This window comes from Coptis chinensis, chromosome 3 (assembly GCF_015680905.1).
Source record: "Coptis chinensis isolate HL-2020 chromosome 3, ASM1568090v1, whole genome shotgun sequence".
Taxonomy (NCBI): domain Eukaryota; kingdom Viridiplantae; phylum Streptophyta; class Magnoliopsida; order Ranunculales; family Ranunculaceae; genus Coptis; species Coptis chinensis.
In genome coordinates, this window is record NC_141458.1 from 66,652,413 (window position 1) to 66,665,644 (window position 13,232).

The 13,232-nt window shown below is 37.0% G+C and overlaps 1 long non-coding RNA gene across 1 annotated transcript; it reads right to left on the reverse strand.

Annotated features, from left to right (window-relative positions):
• Window positions 1–9,319: 9,319 nt before the first annotated feature.
• Window positions 9,320–11,004, reverse strand: LOC147510473 (uncharacterized). Its single transcript, XR_015216799.1, has 3 exons — window positions 10,665–11,004; window positions 9,966–10,040; window positions 9,320–9,537 (listed from the first exon to the last, which is right to left on the reverse strand). It is a non-coding gene; the product is annotated as an uncharacterized LOC147510473 (long non-coding RNA).
• Between the last annotated feature and the right edge of the window lie 2,228 nt (window positions 11,005–13,232).

The following is a 13,232-nucleotide window of genomic DNA, read 5'->3' on the forward strand; positions in this document are numbered from 1 at the left end:
AGTAGAAATGGTCCGAACTGTTAGGTTAATGGTAGAGACAAAGAGATAGATTTTTTACTCTAAAGTGACTCTCTCTCATTATTTCATTCACTCTCAATAATCCCTTATATAATGGGTACAACTTACAATATATTTGACATTATAACTGTCATACTTACATCTTATGTCACTTCTTACAACATACATCTGGACTACTCACTAAAACCTTTTCGCTCATATGAACATATGAACCTTAGTTCAAAACCTTCGCTCATAGAGCCGAAAAGCATTACCATTTCTGCATATGACAACTTAAGTTACATATCTCTAACACTAACATTACATTAGTTAACATGAACTTTCAAGAAAGAAATCAACGTATCATGTGTAATATGCGCCTTTTGTAATGAGTGCTGAATCTTGAGGAATCAAAATACTGCACAAAGGCAGGAAGAGAGGCCCGAGCTGGGGAGAGGCACTGCGGACTCCTCCTCCAAATGCAGCAGTGATTAACTTAGTAGATGAAGAATTAGTTGCTTTAGGCCATGGTAAGTCGGGTGGATGTCGCCACAAATGTTCGATCGATCACGCGTTGTTCTTTGGGACTGTTGTTCTTAGTTGAAGGTTTGTTATGGTTTTGGTTGGTGGTCTTGTCTGTTTTTCCTCTCGGTTGATTTATTCTCACATTGTGTTATTGCCCTCCTTTGGAGGCTGAACAAAAATCATTATCACTACTATTCTCATCATCCCCTTCTTTTAGCACAAGGCCCGCTTCCTTCAATTAACTACAAATATGAAAGTACATATAAACTTACCAAGACACTATATCCGCTTCCAAAAAAAACATTTAAGGGATGGGGATGGGAGTACAAGAGTACTTAATTAATTACCAATGGTTGCCGATATTCTACAGAACATTTTCTTCTTTTCGCACGTTCCACTAATACCTGCAAGGGCTGAATCCAAGGGAAAATTTTATTCATCTCGCATTTTTGTAGTGCAAATAATAACATACATTCAATAACACATAAAAATCACAACATTTTCTTCATCATCCAGACCAAATTTATTCTTGTTTTAGTAGGCACCTTCCTCACTTCCTTAGCAGGCACCAAATTTAAATTCTACCAAGACGGGGAGCACAAAACGTTAGGTTTACTCATAACTACATTGTAGCAATATGAAGGTACATCAGAAAAGACACATTACCACAGTTCGTTGCTCCACATGACCACTTCCAAAGATATGAGATTGCTCTAAGAACAACTTTGCGGCCTAGTTTATTTAACTGCAATTATGAGATCACGGATGACAAGCTTTGTCGAGCACTAAAATTCTCAATATCAATAAAAAGTGCAACACTAAAAAATTAACCTCATTCAGCGCTTCTATTCAGAAAATGTCCAAAGAAAGCTTCTTATCATCGTTCTTCTTTGTAACAAACCATGAAATTCAGCACCAATACAAAATAAAAATAATAGAAAACCATCCATCAAATATTCAAATCCAAAGTAGCAAGACTTATATACCTTTTAGCCTTCTCAGATACTCCCTCTCGCTTGCAACCGCCGGAGGAATATGTAACTTACCCAACACGGTTTCTTGGGGTTGTTTAATTTGGCCTCCCAAGTTCTCCACGGGTGGTTTTCCCGGGAATCCCACCCAACTTCAAAACCAGGGGAATATCTCCCCATCCACCCGGTGGACATTCAAAGTGGGCACATGAAGGAAAACCCAACACTCGAATGTTAGTGCACACCCATATAGGGTGTGGGTAAACAGCTTTTCCGGTTGAACCTGAAAGTGCTTCTCCATATCTGTATGTAGAGCCTCAACACCACCACGAATGCCTTCAAACGTTAGATACCCCCAAGGGAATTTGTCAAACTTCTTCAAATCAGCTGCAATATCAATATGTTTCACATCAACGCCTTTCGAACCGCTTGGCAAGAGGAAAGCCCCGAGCACAAACAAACGGTTAAGTCGGTGGATGTCGTCCCAGGTGTTCGGATCGCTACGCATTTAAACTCTCTTAGCTTTTTTCCTTGTTGCGCAAACTCGGATCAAAGATAACGGCCCTAAGCGAGTCGAGAGTCTTCCTCTCGGCTGAAAATACCTTTAGATTTAAAAATCAAAAGGTTCAAACACGTCCATTTTGTAAAACCACCGAGGTGGTGGCTCGTGGATAGACCGTAAGGAGGGCCCCATCGGAAGGATTGAAAGTCAAATATCGGTTTCCTATGTTGAAAGTCATTGGCAAAATCTTCTTTTCCAAAACCTCAACAATCAAATTTGGGTGGGTAACCAAATGAGTTTTCTCACCGCCTTCCACATCAACTGAATTCATATCAAGGAGAAAACCAAATGGAGACTTTTTGAAATGTGTGGTTTCATCTTTGTCCAATGTGGAAAACAGTTGCTCTTCCAGCATTTTTGGAGAACATCAACAAGTAACCTTGATGTTTCTTCAAGGAGGAGGTTTCGCTTTTTTCCTTCTTCAAAACAACCTTCTTCTTCGCCTCTTTCTCTTTCTCCACATAGTTCCAATTGGGCACTACTTTTTTCTTGTCCCCACCCTTTTTCATTCTACACAAGAAAATTAAATTTTCAATTCTGAACATTGTAACCTAAATATGAGAACGGCCCTGTGATAATTTCCAAAATTAAAAGTAGTAACGGAATACTGCTTTTGAATATTCGAAGTGGAGTTATAAATTTTCAACTATAGAAATTAGGGTACAATTAAGGAAAACAAATATGGTCAAATTAACCGATATAGTTTAGTAAAGTTCATACCTTTAAGGAAAAACCAAATCACGTTGTTCCAAAATTTAAACCGATTTAAAAATTTAAATATGGGTTGAAATGTTGGTTGAAAAGTTGACTTCAATGTTAAGCTTTTCGAGAGAGAAGTTACGAAAAGACAAATGGAGAGAGGAACAAAAACTTTCCTACTTCTTGTTTCCCCCCAAAAACTAAAGGAAAGGAACTAAACATTTTAGATTGCTGAGGTGGTCCCCATGAAGCAAGCAGAAACTGAGTCCGAATTTGTTAACCCCTAATTATACTGCTAAATTCCATCAGCACTCTCACCAATTAGAGCATTCTCATTATTTTCTAATTAATAATTAAACGCTTATTCAATTTAAAAGTTTAAAATTAGTCCATCTTCTTCTCCACAATTGCGAAGCTCTCCATTAGACAATCAAGTCCGAGCAGATTTGTTTGAACAACAAGTTATAACAAAAATGGATACATGAAGGTTTAATTACTGAATCACTTCACAATGGTTTGTTTCGAATGTGGATCTGCTTCTAGGTTATGTTTTAGGTAGGATCCGATGTAGTTTATATATCCTGTTTTATATAGTCTTTACGATTACTAATTATGAATCTAGGTAGAAATAAAATGGATCCGAGGAAATAATAAAAGAGGAAAGTTATTATCAAAAACTTCGGATCCTTTCAGAATTAGAATTTGATTATTATAAACTAAATACTTATGCACCTTTAAAAACTGAATTACAACCGCTTAAGAGACATTACAGACTAAACATTCTTCCCATCATCCTCTTTCATAAATTCTACAAGGGTATCCAGTGCCGATGCTTCATTTCCACATCAAAATGAAACATCTTGACATCAAAGTTCTTGTGCTCTTATCCTATTTATGGTTAGTTGGTACAATTACCAGTTCTTGAAAGCTACCTGATTCGTGAGTTAGTGTTTGAGCAGTTATACTTGCCAATATAGCCTTATTAGGACTTCTGACAGTGTTCAGTATCAACAAGATAGAATTCTTAAATATAAGGATAAAAATTACAACAGTATATAAGATAAATGTGAGTTAGTTGCACATAGAATAGACCTTATACTACATTGTCGCACAGGTAAACTACATTGTCGCAGAAAAAAAAAAAATTTGATCTGCATATACAACTGGTTTTGAGTTTTTCCCAAATTGTGCAGAGATAGTATCACATCCTAGTTCTTCAAGTGTAGCATTCTTTCACGTATAGTACAAATCATCCATGAGAATAGCAAATGTTGCTTTTCCCTCGGTGAGTCAACGACTATGAAATGGTAGCTGCAATAAAATAGCTTCATAACTAGCCTACACTACATTGTCGTATATGTACAATACAGTGTCTCACTTAAAATTTACTCATCCCTCAAAAAATGTAACACGCAGTAATGTTTACTCTTAAATATAAGGATCCATAAATATACGCATACTTAAAAGTGCTAAACTTTTAAACAAATATTTTCGTTGTCAGCATCATCACGGTTGTCACCATCATCAACCTTTTCAGCTTCTCTATCCTATTAATAGATGAAGAAAATATGGATACAATTAGTACAAATAAGTGCGTGAGTCAACACTACACACTCTAAATAGTGGAAAGTTTCAAACAAGTAACCTTATGTCAATCTAGAACTTTCGTTAGCCAATGCTTCGTACTCACTTTCTTTAGCCAATCATTGCCGCGATACATAACCCTTTCTTTTTTCACGGGGAATATCGGGTTATTTTTCCTTTATACTCTTTTACCGTGCAATGTGCAAAGCCATGTAAAGCCCACTTTTAGTTATGGAATCATTCCTCACATGTTTAAAAGTTCACCTGCATACTCTTACACTATTTATTGCAAAGATCGAAATTGATGTAACAAGACATACTATCTCTACCCACACTCTTTTTAAGCCAATTTTGTAATGAGCACTCTAACCGTCCGGATGAATCGTTAGCAAGATCCATGTCTGCAGATTCTGCAAAAATCAACATTTGAGCTTACAACGGTTGAGGTCAAAACAATTGAATTTACACTTCGCGATAACTTGTAAATATTTAAGACAAAAAGTAGATAGAATCCTTCAACACAATAAACCACCCACCCCCTTCATCATAAATTGACTTGTTCGGGATCAATTGAGATTTCCCTTCGGGATCGCCAAAAACAAGGGAAGAAAGATGCATCCAAGATTGCAATCTACCAACCACGATTGTACAAAAAAAAAGATAAAAGCACGGAAATACCAATTTTGCAGCAGTTGATGTTTGTATTCCACGACTGTTGTTATCAACCACCACTTCACTGCAATTATTCTCAACAACTCCACCACTGGTGTTCCGAACATTTTGCAGTTGAGAACCCCCAACAAACTCATTTTCCAATGAACTTATGCTTAAGACTTCATTGGGCAGGTCTTCTCCCTCTTCACGTTCTTTTTCAATTTCAATAACATTCTTCTCTGCAATTTGCTGAGATAAATCATTATAATTAGAAGTTTTCACTTTTGGGTCCTGGGCTTCTTAGTGAAGGGTACAATCTTCAAACTGGACTTGTGTGTGGTCCTCGCCTGCTTCACTAGATGTTCATGTCGTGTGACTACATGTTTAGTTGATGGTTGCCTCTTCCTCAGGGGTTCAGGGTTGTCTGAAACTTGCTTGGTGTATGATTTCCTTTTCTTCTTGGTAAGGCTTCTCCCTCTTGGCAATCTCTTTGCCAACAATTCGGCAAACGCATCATCATCATAGTCCTCCGGTACCACAGTTTGCCCTTCAGTTCCTTCAACTTCCATAACAGGTCCAGCAGATTTGCTTGAAAGCTCCCATAACATCTCCTCAGCTTTTCGTTTAATCACCTGTCATTACAAGATGAGATTCATGCCAACATACATCACTGATACTTATTAGACTGATGGACCAAAGTAACAGAGGAAGATAAAACATTACCTCTATTTGCATTGCTTGATGAAAAAAAATGTCCAGAGGAACCTGGTTATCAGCAGCTTCTCTCTGTAACAAATAACCCAATAAAAAACACTTTTAATAGAAACAAACAAGGGATCCGTACTAACAAAACAAATTTAAAACTTAACCTGAACTGCATCTCTGTAGACTCTCATTGCTTGCACATTCCGTGGAACTTGTAACTCATTTACCACATGAACTTTTCTCAAGTTCTTCAAATTGGGGTCCCACTTACTGTCCCTCATGGTTTTCCTTGCAACTTTAACCCACCCTAGAAACCAGGGGAAAACGTTCCTATCCAATCGGTATGCATCCAAAGAGGGAACGTGAAGGAATATCCACAAGGTGAAAGAAAGTGCACACCTGTCTAGGGTGTGTGTAAACGACTTCTCTTGAAAACTTTTAAACTGCTTATCCATTTTAGTGTTTAGATGCTCCACACCAGCTTTAATGCCTTTGAAAGTAAGATTGCCCCATGGAAATGCATCAAATCGTTCCAAAACTTGTGCAATGTCGACATGAAGTACACAAACTCCTTTCGTAAACTTTGGCATCAAAAAAGCCCTGACCACAAACAATCTGTTCAGGTGGTATATGTCATTCCTAGTCGTCTTATTCTTCCGTACTGACTTTGTCTTAGCTAACGTCCTTGCCGTCAAAATCTTCGTTAGCAAAACATCATCACAGTAACTCCGCCGAAGTTTGGTTGTCCTGAAATACCTTAACCGGAAGGCGGTAGGCACCATTGAATCCATCTGGAAATACCAGTCAGGAGGTCGATCTATGGATAGTCAAGTAAGAAGGGCCACGTCCGACTCCTTGAAAGTTAAGTATGCCTCTTTTAATTTGTAAGTCAGTGGTAAAATCCTCTTTTGCAACACTTCCACAATCAGATTGCAGTGGGCAAGCATAGTATACCTTTTATTGTCAGTCAGATCTACTGTATTAATATCTAGAAGAAAACCAAAAGGTGATTTCCTAAAATCAACCCTTTCATCTATATCAAATGTCGAAAACAACTTATCCTCGAGCATTTTCGGGACAAAGATCGATCGGTAACCTTGATACCACCTCGAGGTCGACCGTCTTCAACTTTTTTAGGCTTATATTTATACACATCTTTCTTCATCCTAGAAAAAATAACATAAAACATAATAACATTTTTCTTCCTAATTAGCCAACAGTTTCACCAATCTGAAATAGTAAATATTGTTTCCCCAATCAAAATACCTTCTCCACCTCTACCAATAACTACAATAAGATATCTCATGATCAAATGTAATTACCAAATTCGACAATGAAAATAACTAAAGCAGCAATGTCTTATGTGATGTATCACTGTGTGGCAGATATTTATTTATATCTATGGAACAACCTTGTACCCAAATTGAAAGTTTTTTTCAAATTGAGAAGACAGATCATTATAACCGAACACCCACCGGGATAGCCAACTCTATCATAACCTTCCTTCCAAATATTTTCATATTACTACATGACCAAAAAAGATCCGAAAAAAGATTAAGCGTCATGACAAAAATATCTAGGGAATATCATAAACAACAATATAGAAATGCAAAGACATTAATATGATTTAGTGATATGTCTTGACATTTTACTGTTTAAGATTTTTCCCTTATTATATTTGTCACGATGCCTAAACCTTTAACCCAAACTTCACCTAAAATGTAAGGAAATAATTGAAAAGTTGTACATGAAAGAGTTACCTACCTCCGGTGGATGTACAATTATAATGATCTATCCTTTCAAATTGACAAGACAGATCATTATAACCGAACACCCACCGACCACCGGGATAGCCAACTCTATCATAACCTTCCTTTCAAATATTTTCATATTACTACATGACAAAAAAATATCAGAAAAAATATTAAGCGTCGTGGCAAAAATATCTAGGGAATATCATAAACAACAATATAGTAATGCAAAGACATTAATATGATTTAGTGATATGTCTTGACATTTTACTGTTTAAGATTTTTCCCTTATTATATTTGTCACGATGCCTAAACCTTTTACCCAAACTTAACCTAAAACGTAAGGAAATAACACTGTCTGCATTCATGTCTGCATTCTGCAAAATCAACATTTGAGCTTACAACAGTTGAGGTCAAAACAATTGAATTTACACTTCGCATAACTTGTAAATATTTAAGACAAAAGTAGATAGAATCCTTCGAACACAATAAACCACCCACCCCTTCATCATAAATTGACTTGTTCAGATCAATTGAGATTTCCCCTTCAGATTGCCAAAAAAACAAGGGAAGAAAGATGCATCCAGTATTGCAATCTACCAACCACAGTGTACAAACAAAAAAGATAAAAGCATGGAAATACCAATTTTGCAGCAGTTGATGTTTGTAATCCGCGACCGCTGTTATCAACCACCACTTCACCGCAATTATTCTCAACAACTCCACCACTGGTGTTCCGAACATTTTGCAGTTCCCCCAATAGACTCATTTTCCAATGAACTTATCTTTAAGACTTCATTGGGCAGGTCTTTTCCCTCTTCACGTTCTATTTCAATTTCAACAACATTCTTCTCTGCAATTTGCTAGGATAAATCATTATCATTAGAAAGTTTTGTCTTTTGGGTCCTGGGTTTCTTAGTAAAGGATACAATCTTCAAACTGGACTTGTGTGTGGTCCTCGCCTGCTTCACTAGATGTTCATGCCGTGTGACTACAGGTTTAGTTGATGGTTGCCTCTTCCTCAGCGGTTCAGGGTTGTCTGAAACTTGCTTGGTGTCTGATTTTCTTTTCTGCTTGGTAAGACTTCTCCCTCTTGGCAACCTCTTTGATGACGATTCTGCAAACGCATCATCACCACAGTCCTCCGGTACCACAGTTTGCCCTTTAGTTCCCTCAACTTCCATAACAGGTCCAACAGATTTGCTTGAAACCTCCCATAACATCTCCTCGGCTTTTCATTTAATCACCTGTCATTACAAGATGAGATTCATGTTAACATACATCACTGATACTTATTAGACTGATGGACCAAAGAAACAGAGGAAGATAAAACATTACCTCTGTTTGCATTGCTTGATGAAAAAAAATGTCCAGAGGAACCTGGTTATCAGCAGCTTCTCTCTATAACAAACAACCCAATCAAAAACACTTTTAATAGAAACAAACAAGGGATCCGTACTAACAAAACAAATTTACAACTTAACATGAACTGCATCTCTGTAGACTCTCATTGCTTGCACATTCTGTGGAACTTGTAACTCATTTACCACATGAACTTTTCTCATGTTCTTCAAATTGGTCCCACTTACTGTCCCGCATGGTTTTCCTTGCAACTTTAACCCACCCTAGAAACTAGGGGAAAACGTTCTTATCCAATCGGTATGCATCCAAAAAGGGAATGTGAAGGAATATCCACAAGGTGAAAGCAAGTGCACACCCGTCTAGGGTGTGTGTAAACGGCTTCTCCTGAAAACTGTTCAACTTTTTCTCCAATTCAGTGTTTAGAAGCTCCACACCAGCTTTAATGCCTTCGAAAGTAAGATAGCCCCATGGAAATGCATCAAACTATTCCAAAGCTTGTGCAATGTCGACATAATCATCGTGCTTCTCATGGTATCCCTTAACCTTCTTATTTATCTTGGATGAATCTACCCAAGTAATGAAGTCTTCCAAGTTTCTTGTCACTAGATATGTAGGACCAGTAACTGTGTTTGTACCCACCCTAAGGTGTCCCTGCTCAATGTAGGTCACAGTTGCTTTCAATTGCTCTGCATATTTTTTCCTCACCATAACAGTTGATAGTCTTCGCCTACATATACAATACCATGCGCATGTTACAGGAAATCATATTCTTCAACTATAACATCAAATTTCAAGTCATGTGTGTTAGCACTTCAAGAACAACGGGGATTAAACACAAGCATATGAGAGAAAGATGATAACATTTTTAATACCATTAACGAATCATAACATAAAAATCAGCCGAGTATTCATCTATTCGGAAACCTTTATTTCTTGTCTTTGAAATTTTTTGACATCGATTAATAGCGAAAAATATACAAGTAGAAGATCAAGGAATCAGACGATAAACCTACTAGGGAAAGCAAAGCAAAACAAATCCAACCCATTCCAATAAAGGAACATATCAAACAAGTCCAACCCATTGCAAAACCCAATCGAAAAAGAATGTGTCCGGATGCAAAGATGCTATGCAATAACATAAACAACAAAAAATACCTTACGAAAGAAGACACTGACAATTTATCACACAACGCCAAGCTCTTCATTTGTTGGATTACACCCATGTTGTACCTGTCATTGGCACAGAAAGGTTACCAAAGGATACCAATATACAAAGGACCAAACATAATGTTAAACTTAATTATGCAGTTGAAACTGACAAAGCTGAAGCCTAAGCATAATGATAAGAGAACTAAGTACATTAAGTTATTAAGTCCAACATTTCTATCATACACCTTCACCTATTTTATAACCTTAGCCTCCATAATTTGAAAAAACACACCGAGGCTTACTCCTCGTGGCATGTTTCAAGCATCATAGATGAAAAACGCACCTTATGTTAGTTGATGAGACTTACGCCCCGATACCTAAGCCTCGAGGCTTATCGAGGCTCAATTCACCCCTTATTATTTTTGTTTCCTCTTGTTAAATAAGACAAACTAATCCTAATAAGTTTGAGAATAATATATAACAATAAATAGGATATGTTAGCCTAAACGTTCAGTTAGTACCCAATCATCCCTAACCATTACCTTCAGTTAGTACCTTCATTTTGATGGACAGAGAGAGAGAAGGTATATCAACTTTAAAACAAAACGAAAACACTTATTTGTATTTGATGCAACAATTTTGTTCCTAAACAATCGGTTACACTTCTTGCTTATCTGAATAAGATGCATAAAATCTGGACTTTACCTCTTTATACTTCACCTCCAAGCAGCACAAGACCAAAGAAGTATTAGTTGTTCTTGTCCATTTAGTAGACACAACTACTTTACCAAATTCGCTACTACCATCTTGTACTTGAAAGTAATCTCCACATTTTACCATCTGTAATGCAATTCAACATATCAGATCAATCTACAACTGAAACTCAAATTGAAAATCAACAAAATATATAACTTCTTCCAATTTGTGCTTGATTTTCTCAATTTGGAGAAGGGAGAAGGCAAAATCTAGCTATTCGGTTTGAATTTGGAGGTGTTTCAGGGTTTAATTTGGAAGCGTTGGGTTTGGATTGGGAGAAAATAGGAAAGAGGAATAGGAGAGAGAAAACCGTTCGTGAGAGGTGTTTAGATGAGAAAAGCTTCGGTCCTCAACGCTTAGGACTGAAGTGTGTCCAAAGCGGCTGAGGACCACACATTTGGTATGCTGATATAGATATATTTGGGTGTTTTGATTTTTTTGATTTAAACGATCTGATTTGTTTTAATACAACGGCCGATATTTTGCTGTTTGGATGCTGTCTGAAATTTTGCTGTCTACCTAGCCGGCCCGATATATATTAGCTCATATATATTTACTACATATATTTATCCTCATTCTTTTTCTCTCTGTCAATTAAATTTCCAATTACCAAAATCTCCATAACTTGGATTTTGTATCTCAAACGAGATTTTGGGATTTCGTTTGTCTCTTTCTTCCTTCCAATCAAGGCCAGTTATCGTGCTTGATTTTGACTTTATGATGATTAATAAGGGGTGGTAGGATGAATCAGTGTTTATTATACCTACCACATGCACAAAGTTTTGATGTCAGATGTCGTGTGAGATGCTTTTTTGCTTTTTCCCTTCTGATTTGTTTGTCTATATAGTGCAAAAAAGTTGTTGACATGGATTTTTTTTTTTTGTTTGATTCGGAACACCCCGTGGACTAATTGAAGTCATGATGAACACAAGTGGTACATTCTCAACTTTTACATTGTTCAAATACTGGGCTCAATTTGGACATCCACGATACATATCAAGAAATTGAGGATAGATAAACACCCATATCCTCCTGATATTTTGTACTATGTGTGTAGGTATTCCAGATGAATGCATGCATAAGAACCGATTGCAAGAGTATGCTCAGAAATACAAACTGCCACTTCCAACCTATACTACTAAAAGCTTTGGAACTGTGCCATAATTTAGATCTTCTCTTTCGGTTGATGGGGTAAATTATATGTCGGTTGAGACATTTCTACATAAGAAAGAGGCGGAACAGAATGCTGCTAAAGTTGCTCTGGCATCTTTATTGAAGAAGGTCAAAGACGAGGGATGTCCAATAATAGATGAGGTGTGTTGCATGCATGTGTGTGTCCGTGTCAATGTAACTTAGGTTATATATTGTTTTTGTCACTCTTGCAGGATATGATCTATTGCAAATCCATCCTTAATGTATTTGCTGTGAAGATTGGTTTGGAAATGCCTATTTATACAACTACCCAGTCAAATTGTCTTGTTCCAGTGTTCATCTCAATGTTGGTTTCCCATGGTAAAACATATACCGGTACTCACGCCAGGAGCAAAAAGGCGGCAGAACAAATGGGTGCTTGTTCTGTTATCAAGTTAATTTTAGGTAGTTCTTTATGTTTTGATTCATGTTGATTAGATTTGTGGTTATATGGATTTTACTTTAACTACCTCTTAGATGATATTATCATGCAATTACCTGTTTGTTGGAGTGCTTTGAGTTCGCTTATTGAAGTAATTTCTAGGTACTGAGGCGGGATCACTTCTATATCAAATCATCAAATCCAAAAGGAAACTTTTTGATGCATTTCCCAAAGTTAGTAAGAACGCAATGTTGCCAATGGTTCCTTCACTTCCGTGTTAAAAAAAATCAATAAAAAGGGGAAAAGTTCAAAGTCAGTAAAGTAATCCTTGCGAGGTGCTGTAACCATCATGGTTAAATTGCAGTTTGTCGTAAACTTTTTGATTATCTGCACTTGTTTGAATAAAATAGGGCAATTTGGCCTAGTTGTATTCCTGACAGTATAAGGCTTTTCTAGTAACTCTGTTTATCTATGTTAGTTGCAATGGTATGAGGCTACATTTGTTCATTAAATTAAAGCGAATTGCTGATTAGACTTGGATGCGTTCTGTGTACTATGTCCACCTGTAAGGCTGAAAGCTCATTAGCATATGCTATCAAAACTTGTCCTAAGTTACTAATAGGCCTGCCATATACTGTAGTTTGTAGCCAGTGTACCTATGTTATGTTCTTTGGTTAACCTTCTGAATCATTTGATATACAATTTCTTAGACAATGTATCTCCGTTATGGTCTGCGATGAATACCAAAAAAATCCAAAATACCAAAATTCAACTCATTGCCTTAGCTTCTCCACACCAAATCCAGTTGTAGGCTTGTAGCACAGTCGCACATCACCGGTACCTAGTCACTTCTTATTGGCATGTAGTGGGTTAGGATGGTCCTACCCCCAAAATGGGCAAGACGCTAGCAATCCTCTTAACATTAACCACAAATATAACCATAA